Source organism: Cetorhinus maximus, chromosome 10 (assembly GCF_964194155.1).
Source record: "Cetorhinus maximus chromosome 10, sCetMax3.hap1.1, whole genome shotgun sequence".
NCBI classification, from domain to species: Eukaryota; Metazoa; Chordata; class Chondrichthyes; order Lamniformes; family Cetorhinidae; genus Cetorhinus; species Cetorhinus maximus.
Window position 1 is genome coordinate 105,474,758 of NC_135888.1, and position 22,359 is coordinate 105,497,116.

Consider the following 22,359-nt stretch of genomic DNA (forward strand, 5'->3'; position numbering starts at 1 on the left):
CATGGAGACCATCACTGGGGCCAGGCACCAAGGTTAATGGGAAGGATTTGACTGGCAGATCCTGGCAAGGGGGGGTGAGGACCCTGGTTTGAGAGGCCAGGGGGAGGGTAAAGGGGGAAGGATGACCAGGATGGGGAGGTGCTTCCAATAGGCACAGGGGATCCTCAGAGGAGGCCGTCCCCTTGCCTGACACCAGCCTGCGTAGCTGACTGCTGCTGGCCTTCCCATTTGGTGTGGGCCTCATCCTGCCATGGTATAATAACAGCAGGGGTAGGATGAGGCCCTTAAATGGCCACTATCTGGGCCACCCGATGCCTCCACTGCACCCCACCCCCATAAAATTTAATACAGGGTGGGCAGATAGGTGGCGGGAAGGCCACACGCTGGATTTTACCAGCCCCCAGTCGTCAAACTCACCAGGGAGAAATGTAAAATCCAGCCCCCAGCTCTACCTCAGCAACAACTCTCTTGACTCCTCCACTGCTGTGAAATTATCAGACTGCTTACCCGACATCCAGTATTGGATGAAAAGAAATTTCATCCAATTAAATATTGAGAAGACTGAAGCCATTGTTTTCGGTCCCTGCTCTAAAGTCCGTCCCCTACCTACTGACTCCATCCCTCTCCCTGGCGACAGTCTGAGATTAAATCAGCTTGTTCACAATCACTGTCACATTCAATCCTGAGATAAGCTTCTGACCTCATATTTGTGCCATCACTAAGACCACCTATTTCCACCTCTGTAACAACGCTCAATTTCAGCCCTGTCTCAGCTCATCTGCTGCCGAAACCCTCATCCATGTCTTCGCTACCTCTAGACTCGACTATTCCAGCACACTCCGGGCTTGTTTCCCACATTCTACCCGACATAAACTTGAGGTCATCCAAGACTCTGATGCCATTTATTAACTTGAAACAAGTTCTTAAAATCTACCTCTTTGACCAAGTTTTGATAATCTGACCTAATAGCTCCTTATGTGCCATACTCTGTGTCATACTTAGTTTTACAATGCTCCTGTGAAGCATCTTGGGGTGTTTCATTACATTAAAGGTGCTATATAAATATAAGTTGTTGCTGTTGCTGTTGTTGTAAACAAGGCTTGGCTGACAAAATAAATTGGTTGAGGTTAATAGCCTTCTTCTCCCATGCAATGATGAGGTATTGTAGTATACCGGCTATGTTACTAGGCTAATAACGCAGAGAATGTGGGCTCAAATCTCAATATAGCAATTTCAGAATCTGCATCCTGGAAACAAAAAACTGCTATCAATAAAAGAAAGTGGCCATGAGGCTAATGGACTGTCATAAGACTCAAATTTGGTCACTAATATCCTTTAGGGAAGGAAATTTGCTATTGTTACCAGTTCTGGCCTATATGTGACGCCAGACCCACAACAACTTGGTTGACTCTTAACTGCCCTCTGAAGTAGCCTAGCAAGCCAGTTCCCTACAGCAGTTTAAGAAACATCACCACCTTCTTGGGGTAAGTAGGAATTGGTAATAAATGCTGGCCTTGTGTATGACATTCACATTCTGGAGAATTAATACGGTTTTTTTTATCCTTATGTCCTGTTGAAGGGATCTAGGAGCTGACAGCTATTAGTTGCATGTTAATAATAGTTTTTAGCTTAGGGATTTACTGTGCTATTTTAGAAGTAAATTTTCTGAACAAATTTTCAAGAGTCATAGCACCAAAACTATAAGTTGTTTATATCCTGAAAATCTCCAATTACTTAACTCTTTAATGTTCAGTTATATTCTGAAGAATTTCTCCTTTATTATTCAGTGTTTTTAAAAGAAGAAATGTTGTAAGAATTGACCTCCTTTACTATTGTTTTATATTGTCCTAGAGGTTGTTATTCTTCTGGTTCTCAACAAAGAAGCTTCTGAGGGTCCACATTGAGATTTTTTTCAAGCTGGATGGAAGGTGAATCTCCTTGAGAGCAGAAGCAGCCTGTATCATTATAGACAAAAAAACTACTTACAAATCCTTTGAAGAACTCTCTGTGGAATAGTGCTAATCCTAGACTGCTCAGCAAGATATATCCAATTTAAACAAAAAAAAAATTTCTTCCTTAGCCACACCAGTTTACTTACATCGGGGAGACCATGCACATTCCCCTATTTCTCCCTGACTGAATAGCCCCACTTCAGGTTAGGTTAACATTTGTAATTTTGTTATGCTTCCCGCCAATTTAGGATAGTGAGACCGAGCCTCACCTGACTGCCTTTCACAATGTCCAACATTGGTTTAAGTTTACTGATTGCATTTGCTAGATATTTAGTTGCTGCAGTTTCCAATATGGTCACTGCCTTTTATTAGATTGTAAGTGAATCATGTCCTCTTCCATTACTAAGATCTGTGCAGGTGTACTGGAAATCAGCCAGAATTAGAGTTGAAGTGAGATTCCACTCAAGAAGCTAAGAATAAAGACTCACTATTAAAATCTCCACTTGTCACATATTACTTTCAAACAATCCTCCTCTTAGACTGGAGCTGATTGACTAGAAATTCATTAGCGTTGTGCTCCTTTTCCAGACACAAAATGAGCACCTGAGCACCCTATAAGGCAAGTGCATACACCATTCCACACCAGAAGTGTCCCAACCAGTTTATGACTTTGAGCTGCTCATCATGGGCACACATAGGAAATATGTTAAATGCTAATTAAAATATTTAAATAAAGGTTCTGTGATAGTTGCATTGCTAATGGAATTTACATCTCTCTTTCCCAGAATTTCTAGCTTTTAACTTAGTTTATTGAGATAACGATAGACACTCTGGCTCTAACCAGAGGATAGACATGGGTCACCCATTGTTTAAGTCTTTTTCACTATCATTTCTGTAGGAGGATTCCCTTTCTCCCTCAGAGACCCTCCCCACATTCAAACGCGTGACACTAGATTCACAAACGTATGGCTTGAACGGAATGACCAGTGAGACAAGTTTCTTCTGATAATTAAACAATCATTTTATTGAATTACCCAGATCCCTCAGAGAAGGTTTGCACTCAGCAATCATGAAACACAGTTACAACTACAGTTACATTACCCGGAACTCTGTCCCATTAGAGGCTAGCCCCCCACCATGTTCCTAACTTAATACCTAACTTTAATACTTAGCTCTATATCCTAACTTAATACTTATAATCACTCCTTGGTTGGTCCTCCAATGGCGCTGTAGGTCACTCGGTAGAGGGATCCTACTGACTTCTTTGACTGCCTGCAGAAACAGAGGGGTCCTATGATTTCTGTTCCCAATTATACCACTTCTGCTGCTGTCCTAGCCAATTTGTTTCCCAAATTTGGCAATAACTCAAATCTTTAGTTCTGATCGGCAACTTATGATGCCATCTTTGATATTCCCCTTCATAAAAAGAAAGGGTTTTCTGTGAAAGACACAAGTCATCCATTTCCTGCTGATAATTGATCTCAAGGATGTCAGCCTTTCACACCTCTGATTCTTGTATTTACATCACATTGGAGCTGATCTCCTTCCAGAAAATGGAACCATTGTCTGGTTCTTGAGGTCATCAGGCACTTATCGTTTCCTCCATTCTAGGTGCAGGACACATATGTTTATTGCACCTTACTTCTCAATTGAGCTATGTGATTGTCTGCTCCCATCGAACATTGTATCTCCAGCAGAAGCTCCAACAAGGACTTAACCCATTGTTGTCCTTCAACTCTGACCTTGTAAGATAAACACAGCTTAATTAAACTGAGGCTTGTTGAATTGCATTTACTTCAGGGCTGCTTATCAGTTTCTCAATCAGATGCCCCCATTTTCAACAGTTAAAACTTTAAATCCTAAAACTAAAAGTTATATTCCGATACATATGAATTAGGTACTATATTTGCAACAAAGTAGACGGTAAGAGAGGAGTATTCTTATCTTGATGATACTGATGAAGTCATTGAACTTCTTTCATTTCTGCAGCTATCTCCACAATGCTAATATCCTAGCCCTAACCTCCTCTGTTACTTCTTCCCACTGACAGCTGAGGTGCTACCTGGAGGGCTTCCTGCCCCCTGAGTGGAACAGTTTATCTCCCTCCCCTCTGTCCAGAATTTACATTAAGGTCTCCAATGCGGCTTCTGAGAACCTTGATGCCCTGTTTGGACCTCTTCCAGCTGTCTGGAATCTGGACATATTCTTTGCTGTCAGCAGCCAGAATGCACCTCCCCCTTAAGAGAAACTCTCTGTCTTTAAGTAACATCAGAGACATTTGTGCAGTCAATGAATGGTAGAAGGAGGTGGAGTGAAATGGAGTGAGAGGTAGGGCTAGCTGTATGCCTGAATCATGTGAATGAGGTTTAGAAAAGAGACCAGAGAAACTTCTTTATACAGAGAAAGTTGCATCTGTGGAAGTCACATGTGGCAGAAACTATGTTAATGTCCAAGATTTAATTAGATTGGAAAGGAAGACAGAAAAATGGCATAAAGGGTTGGTAAAACAAAAATAAAAATACCTGGAAAAACTCAGCAGGTCTGACAGCATCTGCGGAGAGGAACACTGTTAACGTTTTGAGTCCGTATGACTCAAACTTACCCTTAAACCAGCTTATATTTCACCTCTTTTCTATTTTTCCTTAGTTCTGTTGAAGAGTCATATGGACTCAAAACGTTAACTGTGTTCCTCTCCACAGATGCTGTCAGACCTGCTGAGTTTTTCCAGGTATTTTTATTTTTGTTTTGGATTTCCAGCATCCGCAGTTTTTTGCTTTTATTTTATTATAAAAGGTTGGTACATGTGATTAGGACTAATTTTCCATGTGCAGGTTACCTGCTGACACAGATTGGTTTAAATAAATGATATGTTTCTGTGTTAGAGCTTCTTTGTATTTAAGTAATATGTTAAATACCACTTGTTATCATTAACAACAAATATAAAACAAATATGATTAGATCAATTTCAAGAATTGTTGTCGTCTTTCCTCCCTGCATAATTGGCTTTATCAAAATTCTTGTGACCGGGATGTTAAGGCTAGTCATATTCCAAGAAATTATTTTTGTTTTGCCCTCCTTGACTTCCTATCTTCAACATCATGTAACAATATCTGGCTAGGCAGAATCTTCATGTGAAATCTCCTTATAAGCACTCAGTTTGTTTGAAGCTAAATGATCCAACATCATTTGATGAGATTCAAATTGGCTTGCAGATGGGCATGCAGCAGCTGCTAAAGGTCCATACCATCAACTGATGGAACTCCAGACCGAGTGGCTATGGCTTATGCTCATGCTTTGGTCAGGAGAATGTTGGTAATGCATTCACAAATATTATGATGAGTTGTGCTGCTCACATGCTGCTCATGAGAAGCTCCTGATACCTGCTGTTCACAAAGGGTTCCAACCTGTACTTGTCAGTTTTCTAATGACCAACTAGTGAGAGGGGCAGAGTAAGCAAGGTTTCTACAAAATCCATAGGATCCAAGGTGGTACATCTGGCAATGGAAACTCAGAATCAAGCCTCTGTCTTCAGCTTGGTAATCAAATACTTGAGCCAAATTTGGCAGTATGTCAGGATGCTGTTGTGATTAACCAGACTCTCTGAAATGGAATGGAGGGATCGGTTTGCCTCTACAGGCTAAGGTTCCCCCTGCTTGGCTGTAGATAACCCTGCAAGGCAATGGTATATTAGATAGGATTGTAAAAGCAACTGGGACCTAACAGAAGTTTTGAATTTGTAAGTTACACAGTTTTAGTTGGCTAAAATCTGTTATGCCAAAGCAGAAATAAAATTTCAAACGTAAAATATGCAGATCTAACCTTCCAATGTGAAGCTACCCTTTCTAGTTCCTGAGAAATAGCTACCATTATTATGTTTATATGTGCATGTGTTTGCATGTGTGTGTATACCTTATAGATATATCTTTACAATCGTCGTCAGGTTAGAAGACTTTCTATCTTCATCATTCCTTGTGAAATCATTAATGATTGAAAAAGAACATGCTTTTTGAACACTTGCCCCTTAATTTACAATAGCATACCATATTTTCCTCATCCTGATGGCATTATAAGCCACATTTGTATTGTCTGCTCTTTTAGATTTCTCTTAATCATTGTTGTTACCTTACTTTCCTGAAACTTTGGGGTCTTTTTTAACATATGCATGTCAAGTCCTGATGATGGCATTGGGACACAATTACAGTTTTTACTAGGAGTCCTGAGCAAGAAACATCAGTGAGTTCGCTCGTGAAGCCTACTCAACACATGATTGGTTGGGGTTAAAATAGGTCCGAAAATATAAGTTTCATCTTTTTTAAATTTCCTCAGTGGGCAAAAGGAAATCCAGAGTGCCGGCACTTAGAGGATTGCTGGGGGCTCAGAATCTGCTGAGTCCAAATCAGATGAGGAGCCTCTGGACTCAGTCATACCTCAGCTAATGGATTTGCAAAGGCAAGCTTGGGAACATCAGGAAGGGATGCCCACTGCACCCCTCAGACTGCAAGGCATGATGGAAGGTTCTGTCTGCCTTCAGACCAATGTGATAGCACCGGCATGCCAACACACCAAAGTCAACATGATAGGGTGGCGCCCACCATGAAGACCTTGGTCCAGGACATTGGTCCCGCACTGCTACAGGAGCTGAACTCCATCACTAAGGCATTTGCTGGCATCTATCATTGTCAACGCCAGAGGTGAGGGGGGGAAGAGGGGGGGATGTTGGGGGCAGGGCATCTTGAGCTCACATCAGCAGCCCCTTCCTTCTGTGAGTCAGCTAGGGGCACTTGGAGACCCATAGGGAGGAGGATCAGCAGGTACGCACCCTGGGGCCATTCACCCAGCTAACTCCGGAAGTGACCGGCCCATCTGAATCCCCTCTTCCTGTGATCCCAGCAGCTCCAGCTCTGCAGGCCAAGGAGGGAGACACTGCCATACGGCAGGACCCCAAAAGCAGGCCGGGGCCTTCCAGTTCTCGGCCCTCCAGAGGATGCCCACCAAGGTTATCACAGACAACAGGGTGTAGCAGTCAGCAGGCTGCCTACACCTCCACTGTGGATGTCAAGGATAGACCAAGACGTAGCAGAAGGATTAGAAAATTCAAGAAGATATAGTTGCATAATGTGGGCACAGATGTTAATCACTTGTATGTAATGTTGACCATTGTAAATACACTCCCAAGAATGTCTCTTTGTCTATGGCTCCTTGCTATGATGAGCAGTGTTCCTATCAATCAGATGCAAAACCTAGCTTCCTGCAGAAAATGAAGGCAAGTGTCACAATCCAGGGCCTCTCCCTTGTGCAGTGCGTAACTTTCTGAGTGATTGTCCCACTTCAAAGTCACTCCCCAGAGCAGTGATGCCTGCATCATGATGTGCCTTGTGTTTTGCTCCAAGAATATCGTACCCAAGTGTCACAGGGTTCCGTAATTTTCTCCGTGTGCTCTCAGCACCTTAGGGGCGGGACTGCAGCATTCGTGACAGGTGAAGGTATGGTGCTGAAGAGAACAGGTGATGAAGCCTGCCAAAGGATCAAGTGCTGTTAAAGTCAATGTTCCCACTGTATCTCAACAGCGTCTCCATGATATGATCCCCTTCACAGAGCATATGTGCGTTGCCCTCAGCCAGACAGGTGTCAGAAGTTCACAGGTGCAACGTGAAGATCTCAGGAGTGTCCTCAGTGCATCCCGTCATCATCCTCATGGAATCATGTGGTAATAAGGGCCTCACTGGCAAGCCTGCCTCGCCTGGCCAGTGCAATGGCCTCATAGCCTACACCCTCACCGCCCAGGATCTCATCACCCTCATCCTCTTTGACTTCCTCCTCATCGGAGGAGACATGCAGCTCTTCCATCTCCTCATCATCCAGGTCCTTCCCACTTTGCATCGCCAGGTTGTGTAACACACAGCAAGCCATGATGGTGCGTAACACCTTCTCAGTAGTGTACTGGATTGCTCCGCCAGATCTGTTGTGGCACCAGAACCTCATTTTCAGTATCCCTATGGTGTGCTCCACCAAACATCCAGGTTGCAGAATAAGCGTTGTTGTACTTCTCTCATCAGGAGTCTGAGGCCGCCACACGGGTGTCAAAAGCCACGTCCTTTGTGAATAGCCCTTGCCCCCGAGGAGCCAACCCTGTGGTCCCTGGAAGGTTTCAGGGGTCTGAGACCTGCTGAGGATGTACAAGTCGTGGGCGCCTCTGGGGTACACACCTGCATGATCCATTTGTTATGGTCACAGACCATCTGAACGTTGAGAGAGTGGAAGCCTTTACGGTTCCTAAACTGGACTGTTTGTTGCCAGGGAGATCTAAGAGCCAGGTGAACGCAGTTGATGGCACCCTGCACCTTTTAAATCTGGAAATCTCAGCAAATCCCAGCTCTTGCATCCTGGCTCGTCTGATCTCTGACTAAGTTGACAAAGTTGTGCGTCCTGGCAAAAATGGCTTCCATGACCTCCTGGATACATTTGTGGCTGGAGGCTTGTGAGTTTCCATGCAGCTCTCCAATGGAACCCTGGCAGGAGCCACTGCCATAGAAATTGAATGCAGCAGTCACTTTCACTGCCACTGGCAGTGGATGCCCTCTGAGTCCCCGTAGCACCAAACCCTGCAGAAAGTGGCATATGTGAGTGACCAGTTCCCTTGATATTTGCAGTCATTGGCAACAGTGGTTCTCACTTATCTGCAGATAACACACGCGCTGACTATAGACCCTGGGTCTAGGAGGCGCTTGCAAACGACGGCTGTCTAGGATTCATCCTTTGCGTGCAGAGGAGGACCTGCCATCTCTTAGTCTTAAGGGTTCTGCTCTTCCCTTTGGTGAGCCACGCACCCCGTAGCATTCTTCTCCATCTTCTCTCCTGCCTATAAACAATCAGGCAGACAGCAAGATCACCAGGCTCCATTTTCCTGATGGTCTCTTCACTGCAGTATCAAAGAGAGAGATGCGAGGGTCAGCAATTGTCTCCTGAGGACCACCCTTGGTCAAGTCATCACCTGTGGCTGCCGCTCAAGGCCCCGTTATGCATGCTGGACAGTCCTGACCACTACATGGATGCCCAGTGTTTAGTGTGCAGGATAGTTGATCAAAGCCCCAACCACCACCACTAACCCACACCATATGACCGAGTGGTGACAGCTTTGGCCACTCAACTGTATCCTGAACTTTCATCTCAGGTGCACGCATTTTCCTAACCTGCTCTCCAAGGCTTTGCAGTTTCCTTGGACCATGAGGGTGAATTTTCAATGTCTACTTAAACTTAATGCAAAGGATTAGGAGCGCACCCCTCCATCAGTGTTCGATGGCCACATTTCCCAAGGGGATCCTCAAGCTTGCCCAGTCGCCTAATGGTTCTGCAGCACCATAGCACTCATTCGATTTTGAAGTCTGCATGCAGGAGGTTAAAAGTTGAGGAGCAATCATTGACACTCTCAGGAATTAGTGCTGCTTGAATGGGCACAATTGCTTGACGAGCTTGACTCCAAGCATGTCAATTGAGCTCAAGCTAGACGGTCTCAAGCTAGGTGGAAGAATGCTCATCTTTGATATGATTTTCTGTTTGCCTGGCCATTTTCTTACCCCTGCCCTTCCGGCATGTGTTCATGTGCAACCTTCTGCCTTTGCTGCCACGGCCCCCACTTGCACCGTTGCCCTAGCCCCGAGGTTCCCTTCTCTCTGGCACTGTTGCCCTAGCCCTGGCACCACAAGCCAGGCACGAAGAAATTGCTGTGGAGGCATGCCTGTGACCACCCCATGATTCTGCGGAGTCAATTCTTTGCATTGGGATCCTCACGAGTGCTGTGCTAAGTTGTGTGCACTCATTTCTGAGTTCCGCTCAAAGTTCGAGTCGCCAGGTGCACACTTTTTAAAGGTAGTTGTAAATCACACTGTTCTAAAATCACACCGACATGGGATTTAAATTTAACATGGTGGAGGGGGGTGTGATTCCAGCATGTGGGCACAATAATGACATATAAATATATTCAAAATAAGTTCCTGACATCTGACGGCGGGATTCATGCCCTCCATTGATGGGGTGGAGGGAACAATCGCTTCCTGGATTTACGTTGCCGGGAAACGCGCCAAGGGCCTTCTCGCGAGATTTTCTGATCTCACCGCCGAACACAATCTGGCACAGAAAATCCCAGCGATAGTTTCTGCAGCCATTACTGAAATTAGTTGAATGGCTGTAAACCCATATGCAGATGGGCGAACTTGGCCTGACAATAGGCAACATGGGATTGGTCAGATTTCCAACACGAGCTTTAACTACAACGTGATACGTTTTACTCCAAATGGAAATGTTAAAGATGCTTCATGAAAAAAATTACAGCAATGATCAAGTTAAAAAAGATTAATACCGAAAAAGACCAAAAGCAGAAAACCGAGTTGCCATTAACAAAAGGCAATTAGCACATTACAAACATTTCCAATTGCATTCAAATATTTGTGCATTGAAATATTTTCCTGACTGTTTAATATATAATAAGTAATAATATTAACATTAGTTTTCTGGCCAAGTGCATTCTCTGTTCTTTCTATAACATGTCAGTGTAGCATAAGTTTTCATTTAATCCAGCACATAGATTACTGAAAACAGGGTCATTGTTAGTTATCTTGATAACACATTTTGAAACTTAAATTATAAACTTCTGGATTGCAGGGTACAAGGTCACTTGCTGGAGAGATAATGCTGTAAAAATATCTGTGACCAACTACATCAAAATGAACCTCTAGGATATTCTTTGTACAGGTTTGGTGCACATGAATGGCTTAACAGGCCACTTCAAAGAAGAGTCAACCATGTTGGTGTGGGACTTGAGTCACACATACTTGGTAGTGCAGGTTTCTTTCCCATTAGTGAACCCATTTGGTTTCTGCAACAGCTTTATGGTAACTTTTTTTTATTGATACCAGCTTTTTATAACCAGATGCTTAAAACATTGAATTCATACACTCAAACTGCCATGGTGGAATTTGAAATTGCATTCCCTGGTATTGCTAACGAGATGTGGGTATCAGAAGAAACATCAATTTCTGTTGCTAAAGCTTCAGAAAGCAGCCATTATCTACAAATGCAGGGAACTAATAGATACCAAAGACCCATTAGTTGTGCTCTCATGTATGTTGTAAATTCTGAGGCTTTGCACTACATGACTTTTTATTTTTAGAGTGAATTTCCAAAAGTCAGAAGCATAAATATTGTGTTCCATCTCTACTTTCACCAGCATTTCAAATAGTTGCGAGTCTAAAAGTGAAGGCAGTGACAATCAAAAATATAGCAGCTTAGCCCAAAATTTCCTGCTTCTGTGTTCTGGTAAATTGACTGTTCCTTATTCCATACTTCACTGAAACTGCTATAAGACAAGCAAGAGAATGGGGGCTGTAGGAGAAGCCTTGGCTAATTAAACATTTCTTGCTCTTTTCACGCTCCTTGGGTAACCTCATTATGCACTAAAGAAGTGATTAGTTTTAACAGCAGAAAACTGAAACACTTAGGATGTAAAATTCAGCATCACTTTCTGGGTACACGTCTAAAACCTTCCAGTGTGGCCCATGTGGCAAGGCCTACTCAAAATGGTACCCAGGTAGATGTTGCCAGCATGTACCAGAAGCCTGTGGAGCAACGCTATCCTGCGCTATACTGATGCCTACAGCCTAACTGACTGACGTGACACCAGGGTCCTGAATTTGAGCAACATCCATTTTGGCAACATATTCATCTAGCAATCTGCAAAAGATCAGGCCTGAGGCTGCAAGGTGTGCCCGGTTCTAACGTTCCTTAAAGGGCCTGGCACCCAAATTACAGGTAAGGTAACCTTGGACCTTTTTTCTCTTGCAAAGTGTCTAGAAGTATTCTGGAGTGTTTCTGGAGGTCTTTGTGTTGAGCTTCTGGATTTGCTGGAGAGAGTTGCTACATCCTCATAGGGATGGGAGTAGATGACCTGTGCACACAAAGGCTGCAACAGGTATAATTGGCAGCAGGTCAATGTCTCTGAGTCTGCAGCACAAAAGGGAGATGGAGCAGTGAGGGCAGGCTTTGCACCATGCCCTCTGTCAACTAGCAGCCAGACACCTCCATGCTCCCCAACAGTAATAGGAAACTGTCTGCCTGGCGGACTAATGCACTCAACATCTTAACGCATGACATCACTGCTCCCCCGTATATGTCACCTCATCAAGGTCATCATCTGAGTCCTCTGCAGCAGAACATCTGCGACTTCAGCATCTAGAGAGCTGGCAAATTAATTATTTTTTACCCTGGCCTAGATGCAGCCCACCTGTGCCCAGGTAACTCACCACATGCTCATCCTAAATCTATACTAGCCTCCAAGACACATGTAGCACCATTACCTAAGCTGGTGACTGCGAGTATCAGATCAAGTGCTGTGCTGTTGCTCTCTCTGTCTCTTCCTCCTTTGGGTGTTATGGCTGGATAGTTGGCAGTTCTTGGGTGTGTGAAAGTGGGATGTTTAGAGAGGGAAGATTTGTCTGAGGATAGGGGTGGGATGTAAAGCAAGATGTTCATGGTCACACAATCAGCAGCTTGTTTATCATGACAGCAGGATGGGGATGGTCCCTCCCACCCAGCGGAAAATTACAGTCATGCCAAACTGAATGGAGTTTTAAATGGCTCACCACATCTGCCAAGGGTGGGATTGGGGACAACATGCCACAGCAGGGCCTTAAAATCCTGGTCATGCTGTGAATGAAGATGTGCAATAGGCAGGAACATGTTACCCATCCTTAATGTTCTCAGCGATGTTGAATGCAATAGGTCCTGTTGCAGCCACCTCCATGATGCAGAGAACTACGCCCTCTGACGGACCCAGGAGATGCAGGCATCCTTGTCCACCACTGGTTCTACTCTTCTCCCTTCTATTACGTGCCATCTTGACTTGCGTGAGAGAGCACAAACTGTCAGCAATTGTGTTGCACTGTATTTGGATGATATGCTTGCCACGGCTGAATAGCTGGAGCTTTATGGGAGCAGAAGGAGGTGGATGTGAGGCTGGCAGCATTGGTAGATGTTGCATTGGTGGATGTTTGAGGATGAGGTGGAGTATCTGGGTGTTAGGCCTGATTCCTGAATGTCAGGGGTTGGCTGAGTGTGTGAGTGTGGTGCATTGGGAAGTTGGCGTACTGGATTGGAGGTGTCATGCAGGTGCATTCACTGATGTTGACCACTCGCGTGAGATCATTAGACGTCTTGTGGCACTGCTGCCAGGTCATCAGGTCCAGACTCCAGCAGCTAATCTCCCTGGCCAACTGCTCCCACTTGCTCCTGAGGATGGTCCTTCAGGGCCTCTTAGCAACCCATCCACCTCCCCCGCACCCCCCGCAACACCCCAGCCCACTGTGGAATCATGACATCTTTCCTGCTGCCTACCTCCACAACTAATGCATCAGTGCAACATCTGTCACCCTGCAACCGTCTCTCTGCTCAGGTCTTCACTTTGCCATTAGTTAAATTGCAGCAATATTCTTCAGGTAAACTTCCCTTTAAGTAGTCTTTAAGAACAGCGGGCTAGCTGCATGACGTGCTTTCTGAACAGTGCCACTATGGCCCCTACTGAGCATAAAGGTCACTGGCACTGTTATGAAGAAAACCGCAGTGTGGAACCCACTCAGCCAGATGCTACGATCACGCAGATGAGGTGGTTGCATGAAATTTGTGTGCTTCCCACCTCAATCTGAATGGGTACAGGAAGGTCTTGAATCATGGCCTCTGTGCCCTAAAAATGGGGAACATGAATTTCTAGCCCTTAATGTGCAGGGCTATTTCTGATAGGAATTTAACAAAAGAGTCATTACAGAAGGCAAAACTAGACTTTCCATGAGAACCATTTTTTTCTTGTGAATGGCAGAAGAATCAAACCCAAATTGGGATAAACGTTTCATCAATAATACGTATTGCACCACTAAGGATTATCAAAATGGCAATTGCAGACATTATCCCCAACCTGTACAAAAAAGTTAATGGCCTAGATTTTGTGTTCAGCAGCTATTGAATTGTGCTAACCATGCATTACAACTGCACACAATTTTTTTACAAACTTTCAGAACTAGAATTTGGGGAAATTAGAAATCCCTTTGGCACTGCACACTCTATGGGTGATCTGAGGCCTGTGTGATCAAGGCAAACAACTGTGTATCTTGTTAACCAATCAAACTGAAAAATTCTTAATGAGCAGCACAGAGCCTGAACCAGAAAACACGTGTTAGAATATTTAATTCAATATTAAATCACGTACAGAAAGTGAAAAAAGAGAGGGAAAGAAATCTGAAGGAATGCCATTCCACATTTGTAAAACTTAATTTTCAGTGCAAAACAATTTGCATGGGAGTAATTTACATTATTCATAATGTTAAAAATCCACTTTTGTCAGGCTGGCTAGTGGGTAGGCACAGCAACTTGACAAATTCCAAGAGGTTTCAAAGACAGTTGCTGTGTGAGATATGAATATAGCAAAGCTCCTGATTTAAGCCTTTAACTGCACATATTCAGTTACCAGAAGTTTCTGTCCACTTTGCTTCCTAACAAATGTGCACAGTGATAGTGTCACTATTATTTTTGCCAGAATATCTGTTCCAATATCTTATTTAGCACCATTGATATTAATCTCAACAGATCAAGTTCAGTAACCCACATCATGTCTACTGTCAAGCCACATCTTGATTTGTCAGAAATTAATTACTCAGTATAGAAAAATGTGATGGATAATTGAGTTGGAGTATAGCATATAGTTCAAGAAAGAGCATAATAGGTCACAAGACAAAATATCCCAGAAAGTTCTCCACATAACTGTAAGGATAGAAATACAGGATAATGTAGAAGTCGTATTTATTTTGTACAATCATCAGCATATCAACAATTTCTCTTTCAAATGTACTGGCATGTACCTACTTAAAGACTGTGTTTTCTCCTTATTTTGTCCTGTTGAATTTCTTCCAAAAACATTCTAGTTCATTGCCTTGGGTCCTTCAGTTCTTTTGATATATTTCAATCTGTCTATTCATTCAGTCATGCAATTATTCTTCTTTATACTATACCTGGAGACATAACAGGGCCTTGGCAGCAGCACCTGATTCCTGCTGTTTTTTTGAAACTGCTGAAATTAAACCATAGTATCGCACATGTCCTAACTGCTCCTGCCAGCCCTTTGCCGGTTTGTTTTTTAGGCCTGATTTTCACCCGATCCACATAATCCACTGGTTTCTCTACTGAAGGAAATTTAAACTAAATATACACGAAATAAAATTATCTGAATATGCTTGCTTGTACATTGACTTCTTATAACTTTTTGTAGCTTCTCTAGGTTTAAATTTACTGAAAAGAGAAGCATTAGAAGAAGATTTTATGCAGGACGATCAAGGTATCAGTAATGATACTGATGTATTCCTGTTAGTTAATGCTAGTTGGACCTTATAATGCCTCTGAAACTTTTCTGGCCTGAAACTAAGACTGAGCTCAGATGAAGGAAATTCATGGGGAGAATTTCCTCCCCGTCAGGCGGGACCCCCGCGATTGGCTCCGCGCTGCCATTTTAGGTGGACGGGCCAACGAAGGCCCGCCCAGCATGAAACGCGGCTCCTGAGGATAGCAGGAGTGGGCAGGCGGTGGCAGGAATGCAATGACCGCCGGATCCAATGGCGACCTGGCGGCCTGTTCAAATAGCATACAGGCAGCCTTGCAAAGGCTGTGCATCATGGCAAACAGAAGGGCTCCCCAGAGCAGGCCAGGCAGGAGGGTAGGGTAGCAGCGCACAGTGCCCCTCGCTTTTCTGACGAGTGCCTAGCTGTCCTCCTGGAGGAGGTGGCAGTGCGGCAGGAGGTTCTCGTTCCTAGGGATGGTAGGAGGAGGCCCCCCACCTGACCAAACATGCCTGGAAGGAGGTGGCAGACATAGTTGACTCCCATGATGTGGTGCGATGCACGTGGGTCCGGTGCCACAAGCGTTTCAATGACCTCTTGTACTCGGGAAGGGTGAATACCATGTTGGCAGAGGTCATTTAACATAGCAAGTAGGCTTTCCCCCAGCCGGCCGCCCCGAACCCTGAGTGCAGTTACAGCACTAAATCATTCACGGCATGTGTCCCTCGCTGGGCAGGCCAGCAGATATTGCCCATGTTTAGTTCATCCTGAGAGGGTAATGCCGAGACGGGATCTGCACCCGCAGCATGTGGTAGACTGATGCCCAGAGTACTGTTTTGGGCTCAAGGATCTTCACCTAGGCATAGTGCTGGAACTGCAAAACATGTCAAAGTCAGGGTGTTGACATGCTGGGAGGGGAGCTATCAGGTGGCGGAGCACCGATCCATCTGCTGCCCTTGGCGTTCCTCGTGCTTGTGTGTCCTTGCTTTGCAAGGTTGGGCCTTGTGGTGGCAAATGTGATGGAGGCAGCATGTGGGCAATGGGGTGGGGGGTGGGGGGCGGGGTGGTGGTCAGCCCTGGCTTCTTGGTGTGAGTGTGCGGCAGCTGCAGGTTGACGATTTACTGGAGCCCTGCAATGTCCCATTCAGGTGAGGGTGGCAGGGATGCGATGGCAATACAGGTGGACTAATCAATACTCCTCTCTCCTTTTCAGGAGAAGGCCGCACACAACGCCGCCAAGCAGAGGCCAGGCCCAGTTGGCCATAATCACCAGATACGAACAGGAGGCAATGGACCTGGAGACGCACCATGCGCCCAGGTCAACCGGTGGCAGTGAGGCCGGGGTGCCATGGGGAGGTCAGATTGCCATGCACTGAGGTCACCATGTGTGTACCAGCAGCCATCCCACTATTGAATGCTCAGTGATTGAAGCTTCCAACTTGGGTTGATCATTGATTGAGAAAGGATGAGCGCATACTGATCCAGGGGCCAGGCATGCACATTGACATCGTCTCGCTTGAACTAATCAAATGTCCTTGTTCTTCTTTTCAGCATCACAGGAGCAGGGCTGGGAGGAGGAGGCAGAGGGGCCACCTCTGACACCTGAGGGCCCAGAACAAATGGAATCACCAGCGTCACACCATCTCTGCCAGGCAGGCACCAGTGCAGACACTCGGTGGGAATTAGATTGTCGGCTAGTGTCCCAGGGCACAGCGGTGAGGGCACTTCACACTCGCTTGAGGTACGGGAGGAGACAGAGAGTGCCCAGGGCAGCGGCACTCGGAGGACTGCAGGGGACCAGGCACATGCTCAGTCGGTGTCTGATGATGTGCTTCATGGGGTCGCCCCTGAGGCAGCAGACGCTGGAAGTCTAGCAGGGTATGCGGGAGGATCTGGCGGAGATACATAAGGCAATGCATGGCAGGGTCGCCGTGCTGGAGGAGTCCACGCAGAGCATCACCAATGCAATAAGCCTCAAGGCCGAGCACCATGCTTCCACCATTGAGAGAGTGGTGTCTCTCATAGAGAGGCTCCTCCAGTAGAACAATCAGTGCCTCCTGGGGTTGCACTTGGACCAGCAAGCCCTCACACCGGCAATGACCTCAGCTGGTTAGTGCCAGTGTGGGAGATGGATTGGGCACCAAGTATCCCAGCTCGGTGCCCATCCATCAATGGTGAGCAGGGAGGTCCGAAGCGACCTTTTTGGGGTCTGACATCTCTGTGGGCTCCTCTCAGGGCGCTCCAGATGAGGGTAGCAGCTCCTCCACTCCTCTGCCAGTGACCGTGGGATCCGATGAGGCTGCAGTGACTGGGGAGAAGCCAGCTGTGGAGCTGGCCGTTCCCTCCCAGGCAGGGCCATCAAATGCTCTGCAGGCCAGAGGACGCCCGCCAAGGTCATCGAGGCCAACAGGACAGCACAGTGAGCAGGCCGCCTCAGATGCCAGCGCCAGCAAGGGGGGAGCATCTGGATATGGCACCTGGAAACATAAACTTAAGGCACCTTAGACACAGCACGGGTTTCTCGCTGGTGGTTTTATGTTGTCCCACTGTGAGTTGATGACAAGTTGGTGTGATGCGTAACACCTTTGCATTCAGTTTCTTTTCTGCTTTATTTTGTTAATTCGCTAAACGTTTATATGTGAGCATGCCTCAGGGTGATTGCTTATTTCTGCTTGTGTACAGGAGGCCATGATGTTATGAGTGACTTGTTTGACATTGAGCTTTATTGACAAGGGCCTTAGAAAATGTTATTATCCAGGGTGATTTAGCACTCGGGAATTGAGTATGGAGCCTGCAGCCCTGGCTTGTGTTGAAGGTCCATCTGTGGTATTTTAGCTGAAGGTTCAATGAGTTTAAGCCTCCCGGGTGTCCCTGCCTCCCTGGGGGATGCCCGGGTCAGCGTCCACCCCTTCAGTGTTCTCCTGTGTTCATCCTCAGACTCTCTGCTGGACTCATCATGTGCAGCTGAAGCATCTGCGTCTACATCTTCTTCCTCGTCCACTGCGCCCCCCCCTTTCCAGCGCCAGATTGTGCAGAGTGCAGCATGCAACCACTATCAGCAACACACGATCTGGGGGGTATTGGAGTGCGCCCCCTGAGCGGTCCAGGCATCGGAAGTGCATCTTGAGAAAGCCGATGGCTCTCTCCACCACAGCCCTTGTGGGGAAGTGGCTCCTATTTTACCGTTGCTCAGCCTCTGTTCTTGGATAGCAGAGAGGCGTCATGAGCCACCTTTTGAGACGATAGCCCTTGTCACCCAGCAGCCATCCATCCAGCCGGGCTGGAGCACTGAAGAGCCCTGGCACCTGGGAGTGTCTGAGGATGTAAACGTCATGGGAGCTGCCTGGGTACCTTGCACAGACTTGTAGAATCAGCATCCTGTGATCACACACTATCTGCACGTTCAGGGAGTGGAAGCCCTTCCTGTTGACGAAGACACCGGGCTCACCCGCTGGCGCCTTGATGGCCACATGTGTGCAGTCTATAGCACCCTGGACGCGGTGGAAGCCAGCAATGGCCACGAAGCCTCTGGCTCGCTGTGTCCGGCTGGCCTTGTCCCAGTGGTAGTGGATGAAAGTCAATGCACACCTGAACAGAGCATCTGTCACCTGCTTGATACAAGTGTGGACAGCTGATTGGGAGACACCGCAAAGATCACCCACCGATCCCTGGAAAGAGCCAGAGGCATAGAAGTTAAGGGCAGCCGTGACCTTCAATGCTGCTGGCATGGGGTGTCCACCCACACAGTTGGCGCAGATCTCAGGGCCTATCATCTGACAAATGAAGGTCACTGTCTCCCCTGAGAGACGGACCCTCCTTCGGCACTGCACCTCAGACATATTGAGGAAGCTGCTTCGCCGCCTGTATACCCTGGCAGCAGGATAGTGGCGTCTTCTGCGGACCCTTCCACCTTGGACTTCCTGTTGACCTTACACCCCTTGTGCCTGCGCCTCTTCTCCCAAAGGTGGCTCCCCTGGAGGCTGAATGTGGACTCCTGGCCTACTCCCCCTTCTGGTTACCCCTTCCTCCTCAGAGGAGGTCCCTCCAGTGGACAGCACAACTCCCATTCCCAGGCTAAGGGAAGGCTTCCTGAAACCAGCAAGGCCCCAAAAATAATGCTTACTCCTGAGTCCTGACCTGAAGTCTGTTACTCCTGTCCAAGCAGCTGTGAAGAGTCTTGAAGCATTCCTGCTCATGCAGGCAAGCAGCAGTAAGTTTAAGAATTAAATGTCTGACAAATAACACTCGCGGCCTCACTCATTTCTCTTATCCCGCCCATGGATGAGGTTTATACCAATGTGGCCTACCCACCTGCCCATTGCGCTTGTGCGACGACCTGAAGATCACACTGGCCCCGAAAAATCGGCGTCAATTACTGCCTCAAGGGCCTTAAGTGGCCCGTTAATTAATGGCGGGTGAGCATCAGAAATCATCGCGCACCCGCCCACTGTAATATCGCGATGGCACGCGGTGACGTCAGGACGCTTGCCCGGCCATAAGACATAGGAGCAAAAATTAGGCCATTCAGCCCATCAAGTCTGCTCCGCCATTCAATCATGGCTGATAAGTTTCTCAACCCCATTCTCCCGCCTTCTCCCCGTAACCTTTGATCCCCTTACCAATCAAGAACCTATCTATCTCGGTTTTAAATACACTCAATGACCTGGCCTCCACAGCCTTCTGTGGCAATGAATTCCATAGATTCACCACTCTCTGGCTAAAGAAGTTTCTCCTCATCTCTGTTCTAAAAGGTCTTCCCTTTACTCTGAGGCTGTGCCCTCAGGTCCTAGTCTCTCCTACTAATGGAAACATCTTCCCCACGTCTACTCTATCTAGGCCTTTCAGTATTCTGTAAGTTTCAATCAGATCCCCCTTCATCCTTCTAAACTCCATCGAGTATAGACCCAGAGTCCTCAAACGTTCCTCATATGTTAAGCCTTTCATTCCTGGGATCATTCTCATGAACCTCCTCTGGACCCTCTCCAGGGCCAGAACATCCTTCCTGAGACACGGGGCCCAAAATTGCTCACAATATTCTAAATGTGGTCTGACCAGAGCCTTATAAAGCCTCAACAGCACATCCCTGCTGTTATATTCTAGTCCTCTCGAAATAAATGCCAACATTGCATTTGCCTTCCTAACTACCGACTCAACCTGCAAGTTAACCTTAAGAGAATCCTGGACTAGGACTCCCAAGTCCCTTTGTACTCCAGATTTCTGAATTCTCTCCCCATTTAGAAAATAGTCAATGCCTCTATTCTTCCTACCAAAGTGCATGACCTCACACTTGCCCACGTTGTATTCCATCTGCCACTTCTTTGCCCATTCTCCTAACCTGTCCAAATCCTCAGTGTGCGGGGCCCGCACACAGACATGAAAATTCTGGCCCATAAAATTCGCCTGTTGAAACTGTAAAAATAATATCAGTCCGTCCTCATTTTCATATAAAACTATTGTACATTTTACACCAGGAACTAGTTTATACATATTATTCTGACAATCATATTTTTTAATGCAAAAGTCATGTAAAGGCATTAATTCTTGTTTGACAGCGTTTCAGACAAGTTTGCCTTTCTGCAACTTTTTCATTATCTATGCAGGTAGTCAGTCTTTAAATATTGGGTGCAGGCCAAGATTAATTAACGTCAATGTCTGGAATCACAACTTCATCAGTCCTTCAGGGTGATGTGGTTAATCTGTATTTACACCAGCATAATCCACTGAACATTCATTCAACGACTTGCCTTCAATCCACTAAATACAAATATGCATACAGTTGAAATCTGATCACTTCATATTGTTGGAAGGTGTTGAAATTGTAATTTATAGCAGCAATTATCTTTTTTTTCAACGATTATAACAAACATTTGGACATAAATTAGATCTTTTAAAAATTGTAACACAATGTGGTCATATCATATTGTTATTTTTCCCATGGGGAACAATGGTGCTGGCGTTCACATTGCAGTCCCCGTCAGTACCAAGGCATCCCTGGGGAAGCTAATAATCCTATCAGCAGACTGAATTCCAAGAGAAAATTAAAGGACTCCAAAAGAACCCTCCTGCGGAATCCCAGTCCCCCAGAACCGCCAAATCTAAATATTGAACAGCCCTCTGGCTATATGGCAATAGATCATGCTCTCCGAATCTTACAACTTAATGTTGAGGGACTATCAGCCACCAAGCAAAACTTCATTGGATGTCTTGCCACTCGACACTACATTGAAATAATTTGCCTGCAAGAAACCCGTATTGGAACTGAAGAAGCAGGTCGCTGTTACATCAAAGGCTTTTACCTACTGTACTGCTCCCCTCCTGCTAAAAACGGCCCTGCCATCTATGTCCAATCCAACATTGCCAATACATCTGTCCTGTCATCAACCACGTTCTGTGACACAATTCAGGTCAGTGGTTTCCATATTGTGAACGTGTACAAGCCTCCAAGTGCCATCTGGAAACAGCAAGCCCTGCCAATACTGCCCCATCCAGCTACCTACATGGGAGACTTCAGCAGCCACCATACTGACCGGGATTACTCAGCACCAGACAGTGACGGTGATCAGCTCCTGGAGCAGGCATCCAGAAACCACCTCACCCTAATAAATGACCCAAGCAACGAGATATGTTCTATTCAGCCAGGTGGGGTTGGAATTACTCACATGACCTGTGCTGGGTCAGTTCCCTTGATGCACGACCAGCATAGTACCTGGTCCTGGATGACTTCCCAGCACAGGCCATCGCTCATTCACATTGGCCTTCAACTTCCAGGCATCAGCAGTGCAAAGAAGATACGAGGGAACTTCGGTAAAGCAGATTGGCTAAAATACAGCAAGTTCTTGGACTACATCATTGTAACTATACCTATTCATAATATACCTGTGGAAGAATCATAGAAGCATTTTCGCGGTGCCATTCACAAAGCTGCTTGCACAGCCATTCCTCATGGCTATCGGCTCATCTACATCCCACACCTTGATGCAGAGAGTGCAGCACTCCTAAAGGAATATGAATCATCTGGTGACCCTGATATAGCAGAC